This window comes from Pseudorca crassidens, chromosome 13 (genome assembly GCF_039906515.1).
Source record: "Pseudorca crassidens isolate mPseCra1 chromosome 13, mPseCra1.hap1, whole genome shotgun sequence".
NCBI classification, from domain to species: Eukaryota; Metazoa; Chordata; class Mammalia; order Artiodactyla; family Delphinidae; genus Pseudorca; species Pseudorca crassidens.
Window position 1 is genome coordinate 66,594,607 of NC_090308.1, and position 27,376 is coordinate 66,621,982.

The window sequence follows — 27,376 nt, forward strand, 5'->3', positions numbered from 1 at the left end:
CATCTGTATTGTGCAAGAGAGGTCATTCAGCCAGGTTTGAACGTAGAGGCCTGGGGTTTTAAGATACATTACCTAATGCTAATAAGAAAGAAAAAGACAAATATGTAGGGAGGCCAAGAGAGAGTCACTAACCTTACAATTTTTTTTTCCTAAATTATTTTTCAGGTAGAGAGATTAGGCTTTGCAGAGAAGAGTAAAACAATTTGGCCTCCCTGATCCTAGGGCAACAATATACTCAAACTTAATGAATGCCATTTATTCTGTGGGGCTGAGACAGCGCTGCTGTGGATTTATGGTATCTGGTTAGATTACAATCAATACTTGGTCTTTCCTTTTATTTTTTTATTATTTTTAATTTTTAAAAATTAAAAAAAATTATTTTATATTGGAGTATAGTTGATTAACAATGATGTTAATGATGATTTTATAGTTACAGCAAAGTGATTCAGTTATACCCATAGAGGTATCCAATCTTTTTGATTTTTCATTTTAGATTTAGTACTATAACACAGAATTTTTCCCTTCACTTAAATACCCTAATAGCCTCTGACATTGCTTTTTTCATACAAAATCCAGGACCTCCCTGGCGGTCGAGTTGTTAAGACTCTGCGATTCCACTGCAGGGACCACGGGTTCTTTCCCTGGTTGGGGAACTAAAGATCCTGCATGCTGTGTGACACGGCCAAAAAGAAAAAAGAAAAAAGTCCATCATAGCTTCTGTCTGTTTACTGATTTGGGGAATATGTTTTCTCTCCACTATATACACAGCTTTCATTAACACTAACAAGAAGCACGCCTTGTACACCTGAGACATTAACATCCATCCTATTTAGTTGGCTGGTAAATTCAAAGCAAATACTACGTCTCTTAAGATTTACTCTCTTACCCTCAAAGTTAATGTCTCTGACATTAAGGGAATTCCAAAGGCTGGGGAGAGAAGGACATAATAAGAAACAGTACGGAAGTCTTGGGGCAAAATCTGGTACAATATTTCATGTTCTACTTTTAGACACAAAAACATGGTCACTTTTAACACAGTCAATTATAAGCACAGTGTTAGTGTTCTTGAGTCTTTAAATACCAAGGGAAGAATATAAATTTGTGAATTTAGGATTTAAAAGGACAGAAATGCACTGAGCATCAAGACAATTAGTTTTTGGTATATCAAAATAATCCGTTTTTAAAGACAGAAGCCTTATTTTTTTCAAAATGGCCTTTTCTCAAGGGTTTAGTAATAGGAAGGAAAGAAATTCTGGTGTCTAGAGATAAATTAGATCTGTTGCATATTTTGCAGGGAAGAAAAGGAATGATCTAAAGCTATCATTTTAATAAAAATAGAAGATGGCTGTTTATTTAGCAACCTCTGGAGAACATGTTCCCTGATGGTATTCCTAACTTCCCAGCAATGCTGGGCTCCCTTAAATGAATGATTAGTAATTCTAATCATATATTAAATATCCTGGGTCTAAGGGAACTCATTATTGAAAGGAATCCTTTGATAATCTTACATAGGATTCTTTAAATCCTTATTAGCATATGCTTTTGAAATCAGTTTCCCAAGACATCGCCCAACAGGAAGGTATCTAATTAGCTGTTAAGTCCTTCATTGGATGATAAAGTGTTTACTTACATTTCAGAGTACAAAATACCCTGGCTTACATCCAATCAAACACCCAGGTTTATTTCAGCAGGGCAGCAAAGACGGAAATGTTTAAAGGCCCCTGAACCTCAATTTTAACACTGCTTTTAAACAGCAACACAGCTCCACTCGTAGTAAGTACTGAAAGAGTGAGGTTCTTTGATTCTTCCTTCAAGTTTTTATTTCTCTGGTTTTTGTTTTTGGACTTTTTTTTTTGCGGTGGGGGGGGGGGTCTCACTTTTTTCCATATTGTATTAAAACCCAACAGGTGCCAGGAGATTTTGCCATTATTCGTTACTGGCTTTGCAGCTCTTTACTCAGTTTTTGAATAGCAAATGGAGGAAAACAAAGGCTTCAGTGAGCAAACCGTTCATTAAGTATCACATAACCTAGGGTAATACATTCTGGAGATTAAGGAAATTACAAACCATTAAATCAGCATCCGTTCTTAAAGCACCTATAAAGCACCTGGACTTAGGTTCTTCCTCGCATGGTAACTTCTTCTGCTATTAACTTTTACCTTGATTTTTAAAAAGAGACAGCTACCCCAGGGCTATACTGCTAATTTTAGCTTTAATTTGTTCCCTCTTAGCATCAAGAGGCATACAGAGCTGCAACGTAAACCAATCACTTTCTCTGAAGCCCCAGTTCCAACTTCCCTATCATTATTTCTATTTGAAAGCAAAGCAGCAGATGGCTGTATAGGTGCAGTCAGGCAGTCAATGATTTGATTTATACGATAAGCCCACTGCCGGGTCTCTCTGCACATGTTCAGAATGCTGATGACTAACGCCGCTGGGCAGTCCCCTTTTGGTTCCAAGCTCTCCTATATAGTAGGCAAGGCTTCAATCCTGGCTGTGTCAAGAAGCATATCTGGAGCTGTCAGAGAAACTATTTCTAGGGACCCAAAGACAAGTTGCCACAAGGGTCTGAGTTACTTGAAGTCCAGGCCACCTGCATCAGAATCTGGGGTGCCTGTTACAAGTGCATCTTCCCAGACCTGATGAATCAGGACCTAGGGAATGAGGGTGGGCATCTTTGAATTTTAATAGAGTCCCCAGATGATTCTTATACATGGCAAATTGGAAATGGATTGGTCTAAGGAAGCCTACTGGAAGACAGACTGGCAGATAGCTAACTAGAAGATCAACTGAGTAACTTGCCCAAGATCACTTAAAGTCTACTTTAACTACCTCGATAGGTAGGTTTTATTAGCCTCACTATGATGGCGAACTGTGGGCCAGAGATTAAGTAAATCCTAAGTAGGAGCAGAGTTACCGCAAACCAAGTTATACTAATTTTAAGGGTTTAAGGGTCTAGTGAAAGGGTTAGCAAACTTTCCATAAAGGGATACTAAATAAATACATGAGGTGTTGTGGGCCATATGGTCTCTGTGACAGTTACTCAACTCTGCCAGTATAGTGTGAAAGCAACCATAGGCGGTATGTAAATCAATGAGTATGGCTGTGTTCTAACAAAACTTTACAAAACAGGCAGTGGGCTAGACTTGGCCCATGGCTATAATTTGCTGACCTTTGGTCTAGTGCATCTTTAATTCCAACATGGGCACCATAAAATGTAACTTTAAAAGAAATAAATTAGGACTTGAAAGATGGTAAATATTCATTATTGGGACCTCTTCCTTAGGTGGAACAGCCCAGTCTCAACTAGTAATGGGTGAATGAAACACTACTACAGGCTGACCTCGAAGACATTGTGGATTTGGTTCCAGACCACTGCAATAAAGTGAATACTGCAATAAGCAAGTCATACGAGTGTCTTGGTTTCCCAGTGCATATAAAAGTTATATTTACACTACAATGTAGTCTATTTAGTGTGTAATAGCATTATGTCTTAAAAATGTACATACCTTAATTTTAAAATATTTTATTGCCAAAATATGCTTACCATTGTCCGAGCCTTCAGTGAGTCATAATCTTTTTGCAATAGTAACATCAAAGATCACTGAACACAGATCATCATAACAAATATACTAATAATGAAAAAGGTTGAAATATTGCAAGAATTACCAAAACGTGACACAGAGACACAAAGTGAGCAAATGCCATTGGAAAAATGGTGTCGATGGACTTGCTCAATACAGGGTGGCCACAAACCTTCAATTTGTGAAAAACACAGTATCTATGAAGCACAATAAAGCAAAGCACAGTAAAGCGAAGAGCAATAAAACAAGATATGCCTGTATAGTTAGTGTAACTACTAAAGTTGTGGACCACTTTCTCCATGACTCCAGCCACGTACTGGGATCCTTCACACTCGATATTCTCCATTTCTAGCTGTCGGATGCTGAATATAGCCAAATGGCACCCTCCTAGGCACAAAATGGCTTCAAGCAAATGAGATAAACAGATCCAAATCTTACAACATTAATTTCCCTTAGGAGTAAATAAGTAGGGCTTCCCTGGCGGTGCCATGGTTAAGAATCCACCTGCCAGTGCAGGGGACACGGGTTCGAGCCCTGGTCCAGGAGGATCCCACATGCCATGGAACAACTAAGCCTGTGTGCCACAACTACTGAGCCTGTGCCCTAGAGCCCACGAGCCACAGCTACTGAGCCCGCGCACCTAGAGCCTGTGCTCTGCGACAAGAGAAGCCACCGCAACGAGAAGCCGGCACCACAACGAAGAGTAGACTTCGCTCACCACAACTAGAGAAAGCCCGCACGCAGCAACGAAGACCCAACGCAGCCAAAAATAAATAATTTTTTTTAAAAAATTAAGATCTTTAAAGAGCAAATAAAAGTGACACATACATTTATGATTGTGTAATACATCCCATGGTGAAGACTGCTTTTGTTTTTTTTTTTTTTGAAGAAGAAAATTTTCATACTTGCCTATTGCCAGCAGCTGGAACTAGTTTATTTTTGGGTTTCTTTTTTTTGTTTTTTGGGGTTTTTTTGTGGTACGCGGGCCTCTCACTGTTGTGGCCTCTCCCATTGCGGAGCACAGGCTCCGGACGCACAGGCTCAGCGGCCATGGCTCACGGGCCCAGCAGCTCCGCGGCATGTGGGATCTTCCCGGACCGGGGCACGAACCTGTGTCCCCTGCATCGGCAGGTGGACTCTCAACCACTGCGCCACCAGGGAAGCCCTGGAAGTAGTTTTAAATTACTACGAGAATGAACCCAATAAGATATGCATATTCTTGTTCTTTGCTAATCTTCCTCTTTGCTAATGTTCCATCTTTCTCAAATGTACAATTCTCTAGGGGGTTGGGTGACTGAATAAATAAAATATACTTCATTCCCTAATAAATGTATAAAACTAGATGGCTTAATCCCATTTTTATTTACTCAACAATTATGACAAAATTGTTTCCCATATGAAGGTCTCATCCACACTTTACACTACAAAGACATAACACTTGCTGTTTGGAACGTGAGAAATAAATAATATGAAGGCAGTTACACTGAACTGACCGGTTAAAAGACTAGCATATTAATATAAAAGATGGCTACTTATCCACCAAAGAGTTCTGTTCCCCTTCTAAAGTAAATGATTATTGGGAATTCCCTGGTGGTCCAGTGACCAGGACTCAGTGGCCCTGGGTTCCATCCGTGATCGAACTAAGATCCCGGAATCTGCATGTGCAGCCAAAAAATAAAAAATTAAATAAATAAAGTAAATGATTATTGCTCAGAAGCAGCTGTCTGGCCAGGCGCTATATTTCCCAGTCCCCATAAATTGAGGTGGGGCTCTGAACTGCTTCTGGCCAATGGAATGTGAGCAGAAGTGATGTTTTCACTTGCTGGTGAGGGTAGTTAATCTGGTTGTGTTTTTCATACTCTCTTCCCCTTGTAGGGACATGAGAAACCACATGTTGAAAATGATGGTATAACGGGATGGAAGGAGCCTTTATCTCAGAGTCACTTGCAGAAGAGCTAACCAGGAGAGCTGCTCAACCAGGAATAACCTATTTGGACTTCAGGTGAGCTGGAAATAAACTTTTACTGGATTAAGCTACTGAGATTTGAGGTGGATAAATGAGTCAAGTCATAATTTACTGAAGGGTTTCTAAGATGAATGCAAGTATTGAAGAATCACATGTATAAGAAAAACTTGAAAGTTACAGTTTTTCCCATTTATGCAATCCATTCATATGAGTTAAAAACCAGTCTGAATGACTGGAGAGTTCTATTTATAAATAAATTCTGATACTAACATCTTTTATAACAATACATCATTGCAATAGCTCACCTAAATCACTGGATACTCCACAAGGTAGAATGTGTTGTATGATATATTTATAATACATTTAAAACATAAAGTGTAAGCCAGAAGACAATCTGAAAATAAATTTGCATTCCCCAAGGCAGAATCTACTGAACTTCAGTCATTCAGGACCACTTCATGAGTTTTCCAGAGCTGTATCTCAAGTATTATTTTCTTCCTATTTTTCTGGAGCCTAAAGAGGTTAGGGACAGAAATGGCAGTTGTGAGGCTGAGTCCTGCACACACTCTAGTTCCACATCTGCCCACTAGGGACTCCAAGATAGTTTGCTGTGGGGCTCCTCTGGCCCTTGAGGAATGGATCCTGGAGTTTGTAGGATATAGGAGAGAATGGCGGGAGGCTCTGAGGGAAATGAATTGTTCAGGCTTCTCTCAGGTTTAAACAGAAAGAAAGCCTCTGGAGGCTGGTAAGGGGAAAGATATACCAGAAAACTGAAAGGGGCTAAGACACCCAAGTGAAAGAGCCTGTTATGCAGTGGGTAGAGCTCGGTAAACAACATTTTCTTGCATTGCTTACTAACCATTTTTGGGTTAGGGAACCATGTGAGAATATAACAAAAGCTATGGAATGTCTTCCCTCTCATATATACAAATGAACATTCACTTAAATACTTACACCTAAATTCTGGGAGCTCTTAGAGCATCTGTAGCCCATCAATGAACCTCAGGTTAAGAATCCCTATTTCAAAGTAAGTCAGACAGAGAAAGACAAATACCATATTTATATGATTATATGTGGAATCTAAAAAAGGAGTACAAATGAACTTACCTACAAAACAGAAATAGAGTTACAGATGTAGAAAGCAAACTTATGGGGACTTTCCTGGTGGTCCAGTGGCTAAGACTCCGTGCTCCCAGTGCAGGGGGGCCTGGGTTCAATCCCTGGTCAGGGAACTATATCCCACATGCCACAACTAAGAGTTCGTGTGCCGCAACTAAGACCCAGCACAGTCAAATAAATAAATAAATATTAAATAAATAAATAATATAATGCCTTTTAAAAAAAAAGAAAAAAAACTTATGTTACCGGGGGTAAGGGGGAGAGGGATAGACTGGAAAATTGGAATTGACATATACACACTACTATATATAAAATAGATAACTAATAAGGACCTACTATATAGCACAGGCAACTCTACTCAGTACTCTGTAATGGCCTATATGGGAATAGAATCTAAAAAAGAGTGGATATGTGTATATGTATAACTGATTCACCTTGCTGTACACCTGAAACTAACACAACATTGTAAATCAACTATACTCTAATAAAATTTTTTTTTAAAAATCAAGCATGTTTTCAGAAACATCAAAACAACAACAACAACAAAAAGAATCCCTATTTTAGTAGGAGATTTCATAGCTGCTCCTCAGGTTGATATAGGAACCTACTAATAAATAATGCAGGCTCTTCCCTATACAAGAGAGAACACAGCTCTTTCTCGCATCTCTTCTCCTATGACTGGGGATAAGGAGGAAGAGGAAACAGAGGTAATATCACTCCTTGGCCTTTCTGGCCATCTGCACTGCTCTTAACCTCTAGGCCTTGGTACAGTCCAGCAGTGGGGCCCCATCAATGGGATTTTTTTTTTTAATTACTTTTTTAAACTTTATTTTGAAACAACATTAGTCTCACATAGAAGTTGCAAAAATAGTCCATGAACCTCAAAGGTATTAAGAGTAAGTAAAATAAGCCAGTCACAAAAGAACAAATATTGTATGATTCCACTTACAGGAGGCATCTAGAATCAAACTGACAGAGAAAGAAAGTAGAAGAGTGGTTACCAGGGGCCTGGGGGAGATGGGATTGGGAAGTTATCGTTTAACGGGTACAGAGTTTCAGTTTAGGATGATGAAAAAGCTCTGGAGACTGACAGTGGTGATGGTTACAAAACAATGTGAATGTGATTAATGCCACTGAACTGCATACTTAAAGAATTACTGAAATGGTAAATTTTATGTTGTGTATATTTTATCACAATAAAAAATAATACAGAGAGTTCCTGTGTACCCTATCTCTCAATGGTAATATCTTACATAACCATAGTACAATTATCAAAACAAGGAAACTGGCACTGGTATAATACTATTAAGTAAACTTACAGAACTTATTTGGATTTCACTTTTTCCATGGGCTCACAGTGTTTGTGTGTGTGTGTGTGCGCGCGCGCGTGTGTGTGCGCGTGTATGTGTGTGTGTAGTTCTATGGATTTTATCACATTCATGGATTCATGTAACTACCACCATAGTCAGAGTACAAAACTGTTTCAAATCCCCATTTTACAGACTAGGAAACTGAGGCATAATGAGGTTAAGTAAACCGTCAAAAATGTTACAACCAGGTCTTCCCCGGTGGTACAGTGGTTGAGAATCCGCCTGCCGATGCAGGGGACACGGGTTCGTGCCCCAGTCCGGGAGGATCCTACATGCCGCGGAGCGTCTAGGCCGGTGAGCCATGGCCGCTGAACCTGCACGTCCGGAGCCTGCGCTCCACAACAGTGAGAGGCCCGCGTACCGCAAAAAAAAAAAAAACAAGTCTGCTCTTTGGTACTTGAATATTTTATACTACATATGGCATAATATAAAACATTATATAGTGCATCTCAACATTCTACCTAAATTGGGTCAAATTCAGAAATTCAGCTGAGACTTACAGTTCACTTGGTATTTTCTAGATAGAAAGTAAGTTTAAAAACTAACACTAGGGACTTCCCTGGTGGTGCAGTGGTAAAGAATCCACCTGCCAATGCAGGGGACATGGGTTCGAGCCCTGGTCTGGGAAGATCCCACATTCTGTGGAACAACTAAGCCAGTGTGCCACAACTACTGAGCCTGCGCTCTAGAGCCTGCGAGCCACAACTACTGAGCCCGCATGCCACAACTACTGAAGCCCACGCGCCTAGACCCCATGCTCCACAACAAGAGAAGCCACTGCAATGAGAAGCCCGCACACCACAACGAAGACCCAACGCAGCCAAAAATAACTTAATTAATTTAAAAACAAAAAACTGGCATAAGACACGTTATCCCTTCCAAAGAAAGAGAAATAACTTTTCGTTTCGTGAAAAATCTGAACTGAAAATTTCCAAGTCAAATTGTTCATGATTTATTTTCATCCTCAATAATAAATTCAAATCACTACCATCTAACCATAATAAAATAGGTTCATCTCAGGCTTCCCTGGCAGCGCAGTGGTTAAGAATCTGCCTGCCAGTGCAGGGGACACGTGTTCAAGCCCTGGTCCGGGAAGATCCCACATGCCACGGAGCAACTAAGCCCACGCGCCACAACTACTGAGCCTGCACTCTAGAGCCTGCGAGCCATAACTACTGAGCCCGCGTGCTACAACTACTGAAGCCTGCGTGCCTAGAGCCCATGCTCCGTGACAAGAGAAGCCACCGCAATGAGAAGCTCACACACTGCAACGAAGAGTAGTCCCCGCTCGCCGCAACTAGAGGAAGCCCGTGCGCAGCAACAAAGACCCAACACAGCCAAATATAAATAAATAAAAAATAAATAAATTTTTTTAAAAAATAGGTCCAATCTCATGTCATTACATTTTCACCTCTCATTAAGCAAATATTTTAGTTACTCGAACATCTAAATAGTTCTATTACGGGAACAAAGTATTTTTTTAGTACATTTGATTAATAATGAATTTTCTTGTGTAATTTTTTAAACTTTTTAACTAATTTATTTTTCTGATTATAAACTAAATATATGTTCATTGTAAGAAGACTTAAAATTTCCATAAAGATGCAGAGAGGCAAAAACACCCATGCTCCTAAAACTCACCACCTAGAGGCAATCTCCTAGTATATCAGATTCCCCTGGGACTTTCCTAGAGTTAGAATAAAATGCTGACATTTTTAAAAACTGAAAACTCTAATTTACTGAAAAAAGAATATAAATTTTCTGACCTTGGAATCAGGTTTTAGAATAAGATGGTACTTTGGGTTTATATTCTAAAATATGAATACACGCATACATAGTCTGAAAGGACTCTACACAGTAAGCTATTGATGTTCATAATAAAAGGAAGTCATCAGGTTACATGAGGTTAACAATCTCATTAGCTCTCTTTGGCTCACAGACCATCAGGTTGATTCAAGGGCACCGATCTTTAGAAGTGAGGGAAAAAAAGAGTGTTGCTTTTACACTGTGAATATGAATGATTTCACAAAACCATACCTTTTAAAAAATAATATTTTGGTCTAGTCCTCTTAGTGAAGAGAAAACTGAGGCTCTGAGATATTTTCTAGAGCTCCACCGCAAGCTGGTGGCCAGGACTACACTACGTTTCCTAATGTCCATCCAATGTCCTTCCATCCCCCTCAAGGACCCCGGACGTGCCCCTCCATCCAACCCAACAAGACGATGGAGAACAGGGTTCCTAGAGCTAATGTGGAAAAGGTCACAACCTTGAAAGAACTAAGTTCTGTTTTCACCTCTTATCTACTTCATATCTGTAAGGAAAACTGACCTTATTCTTTTGTATTTATTCCTTTTACAAACATTTCTCAAAGCATATGTCCTTTACAAAAACAAAAATAAACCAAAAAAAAAAAAAAAGCCTTGCTGATTCCTGTTTAGCTATTAATACTAGTTTACTTCGAACTACCTCTCCATTCTTAGTTACTATCTGCTGATATCTATCTCCATTAAATTCACCTTTTTTTATTTTTTTATAAATTCATTTATTTATTTAATTTTTGGCTGCATTGGGTCTTTGTTGCTGCATGCAGGCTTTCTCTAGTTGCGGCGAGCGGGGGCTACTCTTCGTTGTGGTGTGAGGCCTTCTCATTGCAGTGGCTCCTCTTGTTGCGGAGCACGGGCTCTAGGCGCGCAGGATTCAGTAGTTGTGGCGCACAGGCTTAGCTGCTCCGCGGCATGTGGAATCTTCCCAACCCAGGGCTCGAACCCATGTCTCCTGCATTGCCAGGCGGATTCTTAACCACTGCGCCACCAGGGAAGTCCCAAATCCACCTTTTTTTAAAGAATGCTTTTTACTATCATGGACAGAAATATTTCCCATAATCTCCATTCTGGAACTGAAGACAAATCAGTGATGTAGATGAAATTAAGTCCATTCAGCTACCAATAAACTCCCAAATTTAAATTAAATCTTTTCCTCCTTACATACCCTTTCCTAGTTTTACATGAAGATATTAAGAGTCAAGCAGTTCCCAGATGGTCAACAGACACATGAAAAGATGCCAATATTGCTAATCATCAGGGAGATGCAAATCAAAACCACAATGAGACATCACCTCACACCTGTCAGCATGACTATCATCAAAAAGAACACAAATAACAAATGCTGGAGAGGGTGTGGAGAAAAAGGAACCGTCTTGCATTGTTGGTGGGAATGAAAACTGGTGCAGCCACTATGGAAGACAATATGGAGGTTTCTCAAAAAGCTAAATATAGAACTACCACGTGACCCAGCAATTCCACTCCTGGGTAAATATCTGAAAAAAACAAAAACACTAACTCGAAAAGATACATGCACCCCTGTGTTCACAGCAGCATTATTTACAATTGCCGAGATATGGAAGCAACCTAAGTGTCCATCAACAGATGAATGGACAGGATTTCCCTGGTGGCGCAGTGGTTGAGAACCCGCCTGCCAATGCAGGGGACACGGGTTCGAGCCCTGTCCAGGAAGATCCCACATGCCACAGAGCAACTAAACCCGTGTGCCACAACTACTAAGCCTGTGCTCTAGAGCCCACGTGCCACAACTACTGAGCCAGCGTGCCTAGAGCCCGTGCTCTGCAACAAGAGAAGCCACCGCAATGAGAAGCCCGCGCACTGCAATGAAGAGTAGCCCCCCCGCTCGCCACAACTAGAGAAAGCCTGCACGCAGCAACAAAGACCCAACACAGTCCAAAATAAATAAATAAATGTATTAATAAAAACAGATGAATGGATAAAGATGTGGTACATATATACATAAACACATAGGAATATTATTCAGCCATAAAAAAGAATGAATTTTGCCATTTACAGCAACATGGATGGACTTGGAGGGCATTATGCTAAGTGAAATAAGTCAGACAGAGAAAGACAAATACTGTATGGCATCACTAATATGTGGAATCTAAAAAATACAACAAACTAGTGAATACAACAAAAAAAAGAAGAAGACTCACAGATACACAGAACAAACTAATGGTTACCAGTGGGAAGAGGGAGGGAGGAGGGGCAGTATAGCGGTAGGGGACTAAGAGATACAAACTATTAGGTATAAAATAAGCTACAAGAACATATTGTACAACACAGAGAATATAGCCAATATTTTATAATAACTAAAAATGGATTACAGCCTTTAAGAAAAAGAGTCAAGCATTTTGCAAAGCACTTTGTGCCTAATATCAGATTCTAATAGTTAAACGGATGCTCAAACTTTCTGACTCTCAATTTTCTTTTAATTAAGAGTTGCAGACAAAAAGTAGAAAGCAATTCATTCTAATCCACATTTTATTATCTACAATGCAGTTTTCTACTTTATACCCTAAAACCATAAGGCGTTGAGTATTATCTATAAAAATATTGAATTACCATGTTGTATACCTGAAACTAATATAATATTGTTAAGTCAGTTATACTTTAGAAAAAAAAAGATGTTGAGTGTTAAATATAATCAGCTTAACCCAAGGCAAGATATGAAATTCTTATTTTTTAAGAAAGGAGCAATATGTTAAGTAAAAATAATGCTGATAATTTATAGATGGGCGTGAAATGGAAAAAATGGAATTATCAGTTCAGAAGAATCAAATACTTTCTCACACACAAACATATATCCAAATTTTATAGAAGGAGAAGAAAACCCTCAACATTATAAACCAAAACAAACAGAAAAAAATTTTACGTCAATTTGGAAGCATCGCCTATGGTTCTGTATAGGCTTCCCAATGATAACTGACTGAAGAAAGCAACAATAAGAATCTACAACTCTGCTAGGGAAACATCACTACTGAGTGTATTCTCACAAATTGTTAAAATATCACCTGGTCCTAGCTTACGCTTGGGATCTGGGCAAGGAATAGGACAAGGGAGGAAAGGTCTATGTTACCTAAAAGGCACCGTGACAGCCATCTGTGACATCGCTATCCAAGTCAACCTTTCCTTGGAGGATTAACAAGTACCACTTATTGATAGGAATTATCATGGGATGCTCTACAATTTAATAAAAACTGTTTAATCTGAAAAGATATCTGCTCTCTGTGCCAAAAGTATATACGGAAATTAAATCCTACTTGAAACAGTTCTTGGCCTGTAACCTACATCCAAACTTCCCAAGACTTTGTCTTATGACAAAGTTCAGGCTCAATCCAATCAGTTATGACCTCCTCCCCAAACCAGGGCACATGGTGGCAAATGAAAATGAGTATTCCAAGGATGGTCTGAAAAATCAAAGTGTCACAATGGTACACCAGAGTTTTCTGTTTGAAAATGATAAATCATCCTATAATGTGAACTAATTACCTCATAGTTTATTTGCTAAGGTTGAGATTTCAAGCACTGGCTATTCTTAAATAGGGGCAATGACATACACCTATTACTGGACATTCATTTAGTACTATTTAACAATCATTAAAACAGCTACCATTTCTTGAGACTCCATTATATTCCAGGGCTTTGGTAGATGGTTTTACATGCGTTATCTAGTTTAATCCTCTGAATGACCCTTATAAGGAAGGCTCTAGCCACTCCATTTTACGCAGAGGAGAAAACCGAGATGTAGCCCACTGTACCCAGAAGCTTAACCTGGGGCTACTTCAGGCAGCACCTTCCTTAGTAACTGATCTCTCTTGGGAAGGGGGTTTTGCCTTAGACCAACAATTCCCCAACTGTGCGCCAAGGCACTCAGGAGCTGCAGAAAATGCACAGGGGAAACGTAGGATTTTTGAAAATTTCAAGGGAAACACAGTGTACTCAATGTGCTGGACACTGAACTTACAGACTGGAGGAGTCCACAGCTTCAACATCAGATCCCATTACATTCCTATCAATGACATCATATCTCTGCAAAGCTTGGGTTTTCAGTGGTTGCTGTGATAAAAAGCAAGTGCTGCAGAAAAATTAACGTGGGACAGGAAATGAGATTGGGATCCAATCTGATCCCAAAGTTTGTGTGTGCAGCACACACACACACACATCCTCTTTGTAGCTGTGGTTATTTAAGAATGATATAAATTTTTTTCTCTCAGTTTATGTGCATTCTTTTTTTTTCAAACAGCTTTTTTATGTTGTTAGGATATAAATACTTATTACGTTATTTCAACCTAACTACTACTAACTACCTAAATCTAGGGACACTGAAAAAATTACTTAGATACTAAGGGGGCCATGAACCAAGTTTAGGAATCTTTGCCTTAACCAAGAAATGTCAGAATGTGTAAGATTCACAGAGGAGACCTGTGATTCAGCCCAAAGGAATAACTTAAGGTCCCTAACACAAATATCATAACCAGAAAAAGAAGAATTTAGGTTAAAACCGTTTTTAAAGGTCACTCTCAGCAGGCTTAATCCTTCAAATCCCATACAATGTCCCCTGGAAAACTGGTATTTTTTTTAAACACTTCTAAAACACATGCACACTAATTACTGTTTTTCCACTTCTTAGAGACTCAAGCAAAGCTTTCAAAATTATAGCCTCCAAGCTATGTTGAAAGAGACTGGCCCTCCCCGACACAGACAGAACACACCCGCAGAACCTGTGCCAAAGGAAACTGGGGGCAGACCCTGACAGCCAGCCTGCCCGTCCCAGCACTTTGATACTTTCAGCTTTCTGTGGTTTGCATCTTACTCTCAATATCCTGCTTTTACGTTCTACAGGAATGCTCCAGGTTATTGTGGAAAGGCTTGTTTGGAAACTTCCCTTCCACAGAGTTTTTCATGTAAGATATTAAGGTGAAAAGCAAGGGGAAAATAAACACAAAATCCAGACTATCAGTTCCTTGGGGAGAGAGAGAGAAGTAAGTGGAATGCCACAGGGAGGAGTGCTCGGGCCTGCAAGGTTCTGAGGATGCCCTGGTTCTTCAGCTGGGTGATGGGTACCCGGGTGTGCCTTGTGTTCTTCTTCTTTAATTTGTACCTCTCCGTTTGATACTTTCTGAATGTATGATATAGGCCACAGTGGCAGCACCAGAATTTCAATATGCGAGGGCCTTGGGAGTTGAAAGAGTACTTCGTCTCTAAGCAGAGTTGGATCACAAGCCGTCTGCTTTCACTTGGATTATATGCTTATCTGGAGGGGCTCTGGAGAGGCTGATGAGTTTGAGTGGGAAGCTAAGGTTAATTTTTGGTGCCACCACCGAACAAGGAGTCAACAAATTAGCATTTTGTTATCACCCTTGGTTTATACCTCCCAACAACATGCAACCAGTTGTTTTCTGGGCTCTCACTCCTTTACACCCTTCTTCCACTCTCCCCATCTCATTTAGGACCTAGAGAGCAGAAAACTCTTCCAATTTTAATTTATATCCCTAATCAAAAAAAAATTCTTCATTTACCAGATACTAAGCACCTGCTAGGGATGAGGAAAGCTAAATATGTATAGTCCAGCACCTACTACAGCAGAACAACAGGTTGCTATTGCCATTTTAAGGATGGGAAACTACGTCAGAGACCATCAGTACACTGTGGGACCACCGTGGACCCAGGGGTGTTTGTGTCACTGCCCAAGTGCTTCCCACTTCCATTGGCCTAACAGACATTAGCTCAATGTGAATGAATATCACCATCCAACAGACTCACGAAAAGGATGCCCAACCTTCAAGAGCGCTCTGCCAAGCTTTTCACTTGCATCATTTCACTTAATTTCTACAACCGTACCCCCAAGCTATGTGTCATACACCTAGTTTACAATTCTAAAAACTGAGGTTTAAAGAAGTGGGTCTTCCGATGTCACACACCTAACAAGTGGCATCAAGACTCAATCTCATGACCCCAAAGGGGATCTCTCAACCACCACTTAAACCATCTCACCATGCTTTAGGGAAAACATTCTTTTTTTTTTTTCTTTTTGGTCTGTGTTGTGTCTTCGTTGCTGCACGCAGGCTTTCTCTAGTTGCAGCGAGCAGGGGCTGCTCTTCTTTCCAGCGTGCAGACTTCTCACCGCGGTGGCTTCTCTTGTTGCGGAGCACGCAGGCTTCGGTAGTTGTGGCTCACGGGCTCTAGAGCGCAGGCTCAGTAGTTGTGGCACACGGGCTTAGTTGCTCTGCGACATCTGGGATCTTCCTGGAGCAGGGCTCGAACCCGTGTCCCCTGCATTGGCAGGTGGATTCTTAACTACTGCGCCACCAGGTAAGCCCCGGGAAAACATTCTTGACCCGCTCTAGGAAACGGACGCTCCTCTAGGGTCACAAATAAGACTCCACTTCCCCTCCCGCCCCTCAAATCTACCGGAAGCACCACACCGAAATTTCCAAGACAAGTGTCCGGGAGCTGATGTCTGAACTCAAACCAAACAATGTGCTCGCTCCCTTGAGCCCGGGGAGATGCCACTTGCTAACTCTTTACAGAGCTTAAGTCCAGCCAGAGCGGACCTCCCCGGGGTAGGGCAGCCCCACGGTCCGGCGCCTGCAGCCCTCTGTGGTCCTCGAAGGGGTGAGGGAAGGGGTCAGGCTGCTGTCGCGTCCGAGCCGAGCCCGGTCACTCGGAGGCCGGCCCGCAGGCCCAGGGACGGCGGGGGACGCTGGCCACCAGACGGGACCCTCCCTTACGCCCGAAGACGGCCGGCCTCCGCACCCGGTCTGGGACCCCCGCCCCGCCCCCCACTTTCTACAAACTCTTTGAGCTCACTGGAGAAAGAGGAGGGGGACGAGCAAAGACGAGAAAGTTCTCTGCCTCCTCCCACCAAAGTTCTATATTCTAGGGAAGCAACTGAAGGAAAGAGACAAGGGAGGTGCCCCAGGAAAGACCCCCCCCTCCCACGCCGGCTTCCCCAGAGGCCGCAGAAAAAGGGGCAACGCGCTCTGTCTGGGACTCCTCCCCAAACAGACAGCGACCTGGGGGCGCTCCCACCCGCGACACGGTCCTCCCGGGATGAGAAACCCCCCGAGAGTAGGGGACGCCTGTCCTGGGATGAAGAGGGGTCTCGAAGGGACCCGGCGAGAGCACACGGTACCTTTCTCTCCGCGCCGCTGGGACCGACGCCGGCGACAGCGTGGGGGGCGAGGGGAGACGATGGGCACGGGCTCCCGCTGGCTCCGGCGGGCCCTGGGCCTCGGCGCCGCCCAGCGCCGCCGCCTCCTGCCGCCGCTCGCCGGTCTGCGTTCCCCGCTCCCGCAGGTTACCTGTGGCCGAGCCGCCGCGCCCGCCGCCCGCTCGGCGCCGCGCCCCGCCCCGCCCCGCCGCGCCCGCGCTCCTAGGCTGGGGCCGCAGCGCCCCGCAGCGGCCCGTCAGGGCACGGCAGCGGCCCGAGGGGAGGTGGGGCCTCCAGGGCCCTCGGGCTGGCCTTGGCCTGCAGCCAGCTCCCTGCTGGGCCGCTGCCGCTTCCGCGCCCTCCTGAGAGCCATCCTTATAAAGAGGGAGAGGAGCGGCGGATGCAGTTGGGTGAGGTTTTCCTGGCAGGGGTTGCCAGGAGGTTTGTAGGAGGGAGAGGGGATTCGGGTGGAGAAACCAACCCTCAACCTGTGGCCAAGTGTGTATTTCAATATGTTCGTAGTTCACTTAACCGGGATGTCTCAGAAGCTGAACAACAATGATGAATGATCCAGGCTCATTAGAAAGCTGGAGAAAAGAAAGGAAGCCTTTATTCCAAAAAGCTTGTCTGCTAATAGCTTGTCGGAAGCATCCCATACGAAACGGGCAAAAGCATTGAACGTTCCTGCCTCCTATATTCAAATCACACTTTACATACCATTAACTCGGTCTGGTTTTGTCTGTTTTTCACAGTCACTACTTCAGTATCTAGAAGAGTTCCCTGAACATAGCGAACACTCAGTAAGTTATTGTCGAATGAATGTATGAGTAGGACCTCATTCAACCTTTTGAAGAAGCGCGACAGGTATCTGCTCTCTGAACACAGAGAGCTGGAGAGGGAGGTGGGGAAACGTAGAATGGAGTTTTGGTCTTCCCTGAGCTTATTTTGAACCGGATTTTTCTTATCCCCTCTGAAATAGGCCTGGTTTCCAGGGAAAAAGAAACATGATGATCTCTTACTTTTTCTTAAGATATTTGTCTCCCTCTCTCCTTCAGGGAACATTAAGCAGGAGAAATCCAAACAGCCCTATGCATACCAGGAAAGGGTAAGTGCTTGATTTTCCTCCACTACTTCTGAACTTCCCCCAACCCCAAAGGCATAGCTAGGGTTTTACGTGGCAGAGTGTGAAACCTCTCTTCTGAGTATCCTTTGGTTTTCTTCAGATTTGCCCGCATCCCTGTCGCTCCCCATCTAAAGCTGTTAGAACACATTTTCTTTCCGTGCTCATCAGCTCTGGATTTCTCTCCAGGCAGGTCACTGCTGAGTTCTAGGTGAACCCCCAAGGTCAAGGTAAGCACCCATTACCTTTCAACCTGATCATTTCCTTCTTATACTTTTCCAGATTAAAGACTTTTCCTAGCTATAGTCCCTTGAATAAACAACCAAAGCTAGAGTGCTGCATTCCTCCGGGAAGCTTTTATGACATCACCACAAGGTCGAGATGAGATGGAGTCTGAAGTTACATTCATGGGCAGTCAGAGCAATTGCACATTAATCCTGCTGAAAGGAACAGAAGCCAGCCTGTATGACATGTGAATGCTCCTGGGAACTGACTGGTCTGCAGTTGTTCCCGGACCTTAGTTAATGGCAATTCCTGGCAGAGGGGCCTCATGAGAGCCAAAGCAGTCAGTGGGTGAGCTGCTTGGAGATCACGCTTGCTTGTCTCCAAGTGGGCACACAGTGTTTGGACATCTAATGAAAGGAGAATCCTAAAGCTCCCTGTATATGAGGGAGGCTTCCAGCCTGCAGTTCCGTTCTGCCTCTCTGTCCAGCTCCATCACAGCCAGCCTCATACATCCACCCCACTACTTTCTCCTTCTGCCTCATGAGAAAAAAGTTCTACTCTACCAATGACAGCTTTCACTGTTCTACGAGAATATAATCTGCTCCTATTTCCAGCAACATTTCTTTAACGAGTTGACTGCACTAGCTGTCTTTTGCGACATTAGCTGCAGTTGGTCCTTCAGCCCACCATTCTGACTTCCATCCCTTGCTAAGTCTTCCACTCACGAAACCTTACATGTGCCCCTCCGTGATCATACCCTCCTTGTCCTCCAGAGGAAACCACAGTCCGTAATTTTATGTTAATAATTCTCCTATCGAGGGCTTCCCTGGTGGTGCAGTGGTGAAGAATCCGCCTGCCAGTGCAGGAGACACGGGTTCGAGCCCTGGTCCGAGAAGATCCCACATGCTGTGGAGCAACTAAGCCCGTGCACCACAACTACTGAGCCTGCACTCTAAAGCCCACGAGCCACAACTACTGAAGTCCGCATGCCTAGAGGCCGTGCTCCGCAACAAGAGAAGCCACCACAATGAGAAGCCCGTGCACCATAAGGAAGAGTAGCCCCTGCTCGCCACAACCAGAGAAAAAGCCCGCACGCAGCAATGAAGACCCAACGCAGCCAAAAATAAAATAAATAAATAAAATAAAATAATTAAAAAATAATAATTCTCATCACAAACATATGTAGCCCTAAATACTGTATTGTTCAGTTTTGCCTGGTTTTGAACTTTTCTGTAAGTGGAATCATTCTGCATGATTCCTATGCAACTTGCTTTTTTCACTTAGCATTCTGTTTCTGAGATTCGACTATTCAGTTCCTCTGTCTTTTTTTTTTTTTTGCGGTATGCGGGCCTCTCACTGTTGTGGCCTCTCCCGTTGCGGAGCACAGGCTTCTGACGCACAGGCTCAGCGGCCATGGCTCACAGGCCCAGCCGCTCCGCGGCATGTGGGATCTTCCTGGACCGGGGCACGAACCCATGTCCCCTGCATTGGCAGGCGGACTCTCAACCACTGCGCCACCAGGGAAGCCCTGTATTTCTCCAATTATAGGTATGATTGTTCATCTTTTTTTTTTTTGCGGTATGCGGGCCTCTCACTGTTGTGGCCTCTCCCGTTGCGGAGCATAGGCTTCTGACACACAGGCTCAGCGGCCATGGCTCACGGGCCCAGCCGCTCCGCGGCATGTGGGATCTTCCCGGACCGGGGCACGAACCCGTGTCCCCTGCATCGGCAGGCAGACTCTCAACCACTGCACCACCAGGGAAACCCTGTCTTTTTTCCTATCTTATTATGCAATCAAAGACTTACAGTACACTGTGGAATAGGAGTGATGGTAGTGGGCCACCTTCTCAGTTCCTGATCTTGAGCTACTGATTATCTGATCTGTCTCCCTCACTCACTTTCAGTTATAAAGATAAAGGGGCCATGTTTATCAGTTCAAATGTGTTTGGCTGCTGGAAAGAGTGTGCTTGACTAGAGTGGTTTAAACACATAAAAAACTATATAATAAAAATATCTGGGTCTAGGCTCTATTATTCTACCGTACCACCTCAGTACTGGCTTTTGTCTTTGGCTAGGCAGGAGAAAGGGGCAGGCCTTCTCACTGTGTTTATTTTAATTTGAGAACAAATTCTTCACAGCTGCCCCTTAAATCTATTTTTCCTTTCATGTCATTGATCACAACTGGGTCACAAAGGTGAGGGGCTGGTTATCATACCCAGTGTAAACCAATCATGATTCAACCCCACTGAGCCTGGGCTTCCTTCCTCGAGTATGTTGATACTCAAGAACAGTTAAGGATATCAAACTAAGGACGAAGTGGTGGGGGGATTATGACACCAGCAATCTCTGCCTGACTTTGTTTGACTTTGTATTCCCTGTGCCTGGCCACATGAGGCACGTGGTAGATATATTTGGAAGTTTCTATTCAGCTTTTCCCCCTTTTGTTCAGAGCTGTCTCCCCACTCATGAGGATAGACCTTTGCAGCCACAAGCTGCACCCCCAGCCGTAGTGGACTGGGCCATTAATTCAGCATACTTATTGGCACTGGACCACCGTCAAGCTGCCATATTGCACATAAAATACAACGTAAATGGTGTGCCCTAGGATTGTGCTTCATAGAGGCTCTGACCACCGTGTTAGGCACTGAGAACAAAACAATGAGCGCAAGCAATGGTCCTAGAGTCTAGTGGTGAATACAGTCCTCAATCAAATGTTAAATAATAGCTGAGGTACATGTGCTAAAGGAGTAGCAGTATATGGTCTTATGTAAAATATGATTGGGGCATTAGGAATGGATTACTGGCCTAAACTCAACTAATCAGATTTTCTTGCCTAGGAATCAAAAATAATAATAGCTAAAACTTATATTGTGCTCACCTTGAAAAATGATTTTACATAGTTTAATGGATTTAATTCTTTCTACAACCCTGTTGAGGTATATAACATTATAAACAGTTGAGAGATGAGGAAATCAAGACACAGAGAGGTTAAGTTTCTTGGTCTAGGTCACACAGCTAGTTAGGCTACCCAGGTAGCCTAGTTCCGGAAACTGAGCCCACTATCACTGGGCCTGGAAAGGTGGAGCAGCCATCTCCTGCCATCTGGTGGGGGAAGCACAGAAAGCCAGTTTTCATGCAGAGAGAAGAAGGAAGTGAGAAGTACAGAGAGAAGCAAAACCAAGTTCCCTTTCTAATGAAGCTGTGATTATCTCCTGATATATCCTGAGACACCTTTCCTAGGATCCTTTGAATATGACATAACTTCTGAATTCACCGATAGCTATATGATCACGTTTCATCCATCCATCCCTCCTTCCCTCCGTCCACTTATAAAGGTTATATGTTGTATCAGTTAGGATACGTTTTACTGCAAAGTTCAGAAAACCCCACCTTCAGTGGTTTAAGTAGAACTTCCCAACTGGTTTGCCACCACTACTTGTGTGCCATAAATGGGTTACTGATATGGCCAAGTTATTGATCCCCTCAGCCTCTGGGACAGCTGGGCAGGGCCTGAGGCGGCCAAAGTCTCTGGGCCAGTCACCTCTGGCTGCAAGCAGCCTGTCCGTTTAGGTCAGTGTGCCGTATAAATACGTGTGCCATGACTGGTCAAGGTAGGGCAGCACTGGCTTAAGAAATGGACTTTTAATTTTCTCATGAAATAAGAAGTTTGGGGGTAGGCTTTTACAGGTTTGAGCACAGTAGTTCAGCAAGGTCATCCAGCGTCTTCCTTCTTTCTATTCTGCCATTTCCAGGACAGGCTTTAATCTTAAGGCCTGTTACCTCAAGGCTGCAAGATGGCTTTCCTAACTCCAAGTACCATGTTCTCACACAACTGTGTTCAGAGCAGGAAAGGGTAAGGGCGGGGGGTCAGGGGGCTCTTCTGATACCCTGACATCTTTTATTAGGAAGCAAACCCTTTCCTAGAAGTTCCCCAGCAGGATTCCCCCTATCTTCTTACTGACAAGACGTGAAGGAGTCTCAGAGTTTGAGTACTATCTGACTTTCCCCATTGCTAGTTTGGGAAACAGGAGAAGAGAAGAGGTTTGGGGATGGATCGTAAGTAGCTGACTGAGAGCATCTGCCATGTTTTTAGGTAACATTAAGTGGTATATATAAGTGACAGTTCCTAGATTTCATTCTTGTAGATTTTTCTTATGGTTTTAAGTATTCTTTATTGAGGTATAGCTGATTAATAATATTATATTGTTTCAGGCATACAACATAGTGATTCAAAATTTTTATAGATCATACTCCATTTAAAGTTATTATAAAATATTGGCTGTGTTCCCTGTGCCATACAGTATATCCTTGTAGCTTATTTATTTTATACACAGTAGTTTGTACCTCTTAATCCCCTACCTCTACTTGCCCCTCCCCCCTTTCCTTTCCCCACCGGTAACCACTAGTTTGTTCTCTATATCTGTGAGTCTTTTTCTGTTTTGTTATATTCATTTGTTTTATTTGTTTGCTTGTTTTGTTTTTTCAGATTCCACATATAAGTGATATATAGTATTTGTCTCTGGGTTGATCCTGTTTGGGACTCTCTGTTATTCCTGGACTTGGATGTCTATCTCCCTTCCCAGGTTAGGGAAGTTTTTAGCTCTTTGTATTCAAATATGTTCTCCCTCCTTTCTCTCTCTCTCCTCCTTCTGGGACCCCTGTAATGCAAATGTTAGTACACTTGATATTGTCCCAGAAGTCTCTTAAATTGTCCTCATTTCTTTTTATTCTTTTTTCTTTTTTCTGTTCGGCTTCAATGATTTCCATTACTCTATCTTCCAGCTCACTGATCTGTTCCTCTGTGTCATCTAAACTACTGTTGATTCCTTCTAATGTATTTTTCATTTCAGTTATTGTATATTTTGTCTCTGTTTGGTTCTTTATATTTTCTAACTCTTTGTTAAGAAATTTCTAACTTCTCACTCCGTTCATCCATTCTCCTCCCAAGTTCTTTGATCATCTTTATCATCATTACCTTGAACTCTTTCTCAGGTAGATTGCCCATCTCCACTTCACTTAGTTCTCCTCCTGGGGTTTTAGCCTATTCCTTCATTTGGAACACGTTCCTCTGTTATCTCATTTTTCCTAGTTTGCTCTTTTTATTTCTATGTATCTGCTAGGTTGATTTTGTTTCCTGACCTTGGAGAATTGGCCTTTTGAGGAGATGTCCTAGGCGCCCTGGCAGTGCACTCCCCTCTGGCCACCAGAGCTATATGCTCTAGGGATGCCCCCATGTGGGCAACATGCGTCCTTCTGTTGTGGCGAGCTGATTACTATGGGCAGTCTGGTAGGCGTGGCTGGGCCTCAGTCTGCTTGGTTGCCAGGCCCTGCCTTGTGCAGAGGCTGCCGGCCACTGGTTGGTGGGGCTGGGTCATGAGGTGGCTGGCGGGTCTTGGGTTTAGTGCTGGCTCATTGGTGGGTTCTGGGGTGGGTGCTTGTGGGGCTGAAATTTCTGGATTTGGTGTTGGCCTTCTGGTGGGTAGGGCCAGTTCCTGACACGGCTGGCTGCAGGTGCTGGGCTTTCCCAAAGTTGGTACTGGCCCACCAGTAAGTGGGCCTGGATCCTGGAGTGGCTGGCTAAGGAGTCCAAGGTATCTCAGAGCTGGTATTGGCCTGATGGTGGGTGAGCCCAGGGCCCTGGGGGCCCCAGGGCTAGTGCAAGCTCACTGTTGGGCGGAACCAGTTCCCAGGTATTCTGGCTGCAGGGCCCTGGGGGTCCCAAAGCTGGTGTCAGCCCACTGGTGGGTGGTGCTAGATCCCAGGGCCACTGGCTGAGGGCCCCAAGGTGAGCGAGAGTTGGAGTTGGCCTGGTGGTGTGCAAGGCTTGAGCCTTGGTATCCTGGAGCTGGTGCTGGCCTGCTGGTGTGTTGGTTGAGTCCTGATAAGGCAGGCTGTGGGACTGTGGGACTGGGGCTGATGTCCACACATTGGTGGATGGGTTTGGGGTCCAGGAGATCCCAGGGCTGGTTCTCACCTACTGGTAGGTGAAGCTGGGTCCTGGGACTAGTGCCAGCCCACTGGTGGGCAGAGCCAGGTCCTGGGGTCTCTACCTGCAGGGTTCAGGGGTCCCAGAGCTGGTGTCGGACTGCTGGTAGGCTGAGCTGGGGCCTAACAGGTCCTAGGGCTGGTGCTGTCCTGCTGGTGGGTTGGCTGGGTCCTGCCATGGCAAGTTACAGGGCTCTGGTGGTCCTGGGGCTTGTGTCTGTCCACCAGTGGGGGAAGCTGGGTCTCGGAATCTCTGGCTGCAGGGCCCTGAGAGTCCCAGGCCTAGTGCCTGTGCCCTGGTGGGTAGGGCCAAGTCCTGGGTCCTCTGTTGGACACGGCCATGTCCAAGGGCAGCTGTGGGCTCAGGGGCTCTTAAGGAAGCCTGCCTGCTGGTAGGTGGGGCTGTATCCCTACCCAGGTAGTTGCTGGGCCTAAGGCATCCCAATACTGGTGCCTACAGTCTAGTGGATGGGGGTAGGGCTGGGTCCCAAGGCTAATAAACTAGAGGGAGGATTCCAAAATTTTTTGCTAGCACCAGCATCCATGTGGTAGAATGAGCTCCTAAAAATGGCTGCCGCCAGTGTCTGTGTTTCAAGGGTGAGCTCCAATTGCCTCCTGCCTCTCTGGGAGACTCTCCAAGATCAGCAGGTGGGTCTGACCCAAGCTCCTTTCCGATTACTGCTTCTGCCCTGGGTCCCAGAGCAGGTGAGATTTTATGTGCGCCCTTTGAGAGTGGAGTCTCTATTTCCCACAGCCCTCTGGGTCTCCCGAAAGTAAGCACCACTGGGGACTTCCCTGGCAGTTCAGTGGTTAAGACTCTGCACTTCCAATGCAGGGGGCGTGGGTTCAATCCCTAGTCGGGGAACTAAGATCCCACATAGCATGTGGTGCACCCAAAAAGAAATTTTTTTTAAAGTAAGCACCCCTGGCCTTCAAAGCCAGGCTTTCTGGGGGCTCAACTTCCCCGTGCAGGACTCTCGGGCTGGGGAGCCTGATGTGGGGTTCATACCCCTCACTCCTTGAGGAGAGCCTCTGCAATTGTAATGATTCTTCCGTTTGCGGGTTGCCCACCCAGGGATATGGGTCCTGACTGTGCCACAACTCCTCTCCCCCTGTCTTGTTGTGGTTCCTTCTTTATATCTTTAGTTATAGAAGGTCTTTTCTGGTAGGTTCTGGTCTTTCTCAGCAACCGTATCTCTGTGAATAGTTGTAATTTTGGTGTGCCCGTGAGAGCAGGTGAGCTCAGGGCCTTCCTACTTTACCATCTTGGGAACTCTCTCATTCTTGTGGATTTTTTTTTTTTTTTTGCGGTACGCGGGCCTCTTACTGCTGTGGCCTCTTCCGTTGCGGAGCACAGTATCCGGACGCGCAGGCTCAGCGGCCATGGCTCACGGGCCCAGCCGCTCTGCGGCATGTGGGATCTTCCCGGACCGGGGCACGAACCCGTGTCCCCTGCATCGGCAGGCGGACTCTCAACCACTGCGCCACCAGGGAAGCCCTTGTGGATTTTTTTTTTTTTTTTTTTTTTTTTTTAACCGGAGGCTGTGCTCCGCAACGGGAGAGGCCACAACAGTGACCTTGTGGATTTTTAATAAGGTCATTTGTCTTGGAGAATCTGCTTTTTTGTATCACTGAAGTTAGTGTAACCCTCCCAGCCAAGGCAGGGGTTGCCAAGTCCAAACTGATCTACAGATGTGGAGCTGTTAGTACCTCTGTTTGGCTGACTCTACAGTCAAGACATTTCTGCTCTCATGTTACGGCACCATTTATGTCAGAAGCTTGTCTTTAAAAATCCATATGAATAAAAAGTTAACTTTTTATGGAAGTCCATATGTAACAATTCCATCTCACTAGTTTGGAACTTTTACAAGTGTCATCTTCAGTTCATTCATGACTTGTAGTTGGAAAAATTCATTATTTATACCAAAGACAACATGATAGATATCTAAGAAACAGCCAAAATCACAGGATTAAAGTAGTTTGCCTTGTGGCCATATACAGTAACTAGAATGTTAGAAATCAAGGACCTTGATTCACCTCCCATCCCCCAATCCTGTTCCTATCTGGGTCTTAACTTACTTTAATAAATGGCATTACCATACGTCTAGTTGCTCACATCAAATGTCTGGTACGAGTCCTTTCCCTGACCATCCATGTTAATTTAGCTATCAATAAATCTGATCTAGTCTACCTCCAAAATTTATATCACATCTATCCACTTCTCTCAGTTTCCACTGCCTCCATTCATTTCACTTATGGACTACTAAAGTGATCTCCTGTTCTTCCAACCTGAAATCTACAATCCATTTTCCCCACATCAGCCAGAATATGTTCATCAGCTACCAGCTGCTATGTAACAAACCACCCCATATCTTAAGGGTTTAAAAAAAACAGCTATTTTATTTGTTCATGATTCTGTGGGTTGGCTGGCAGGGCTCAGCTGTAACAGCAAGTCTGTGTTTCATGCAGAGTGGGCTGGACTTGCTCATGTGGTTGCAATTTGGGCTGGAGAATCCAAGTTGTTGTCCCTCTCATGCCTGGCCCCTCAGATGGATGGCTGGAATTCTGGGGCCTCTGTATTCCTGTGCTCTGGAACATCTCAGGGCCTCTGTAGCCATGGGGCCTCTCCAGTAAGCTAGCCCAGACTTCTTTTCATGGTGGCTAAAGACACCAAGAAAGTGAAAAAGGAAGTAGCAAGGTCTTTTATGACCCTATCTCAGACTTTGCACAGTGTCACTGTCACTTCTGCTGCATTTTGTTAGTTAAAGCAAGTCACAGAGCCTGCCCACACTTAAGAGGAGGAAAAATAGGAGGAGGGAGTGGCAAAGTCACATTTGCAGAAGGGCACGTGGGATGGCATGATTGTTGAGGCCATCTGTGGAAACAATCTAGCAGCGTAAGCTTTTAGAAATGTAAAACACGCATTTCACCTCCCTTTTTAAAACTCTTCAGTGCCTCAGTGGCACTTGGAATAAAATCCAAACTCTTTATACTGGTGGAGAAGAC

The 27,376-nt window shown here is 44.0% G+C and overlaps 1 protein-coding gene across 4 annotated transcripts in view; it reads right to left on the bottom strand.

Moving 5' to 3' along the window:
• ANKRD6 (ankyrin repeat domain 6) overlaps nt 1-17,205 on the bottom strand; it is a 196,250-nt gene extending 179,045 nt beyond the window's left edge. For 2 of the 4 annotated variants that reach the window (XM_067702575.1, XM_067702569.1), the window contains exon 1: nt 17,023-17,205. The gene's annotated coding sequence lies outside the window, so the exon portion shown is untranslated. Of the gene's footprint in view, nt 1-15,881; nt 16,161-17,022 lie in introns of all 4 variants that reach the window. The other 2 variants (XM_067702570.1, XM_067702576.1) reach the window with 2 other exon arrangements.
• Nucleotides 17,206-27,376: the final 10,171 nt, after the last annotated feature.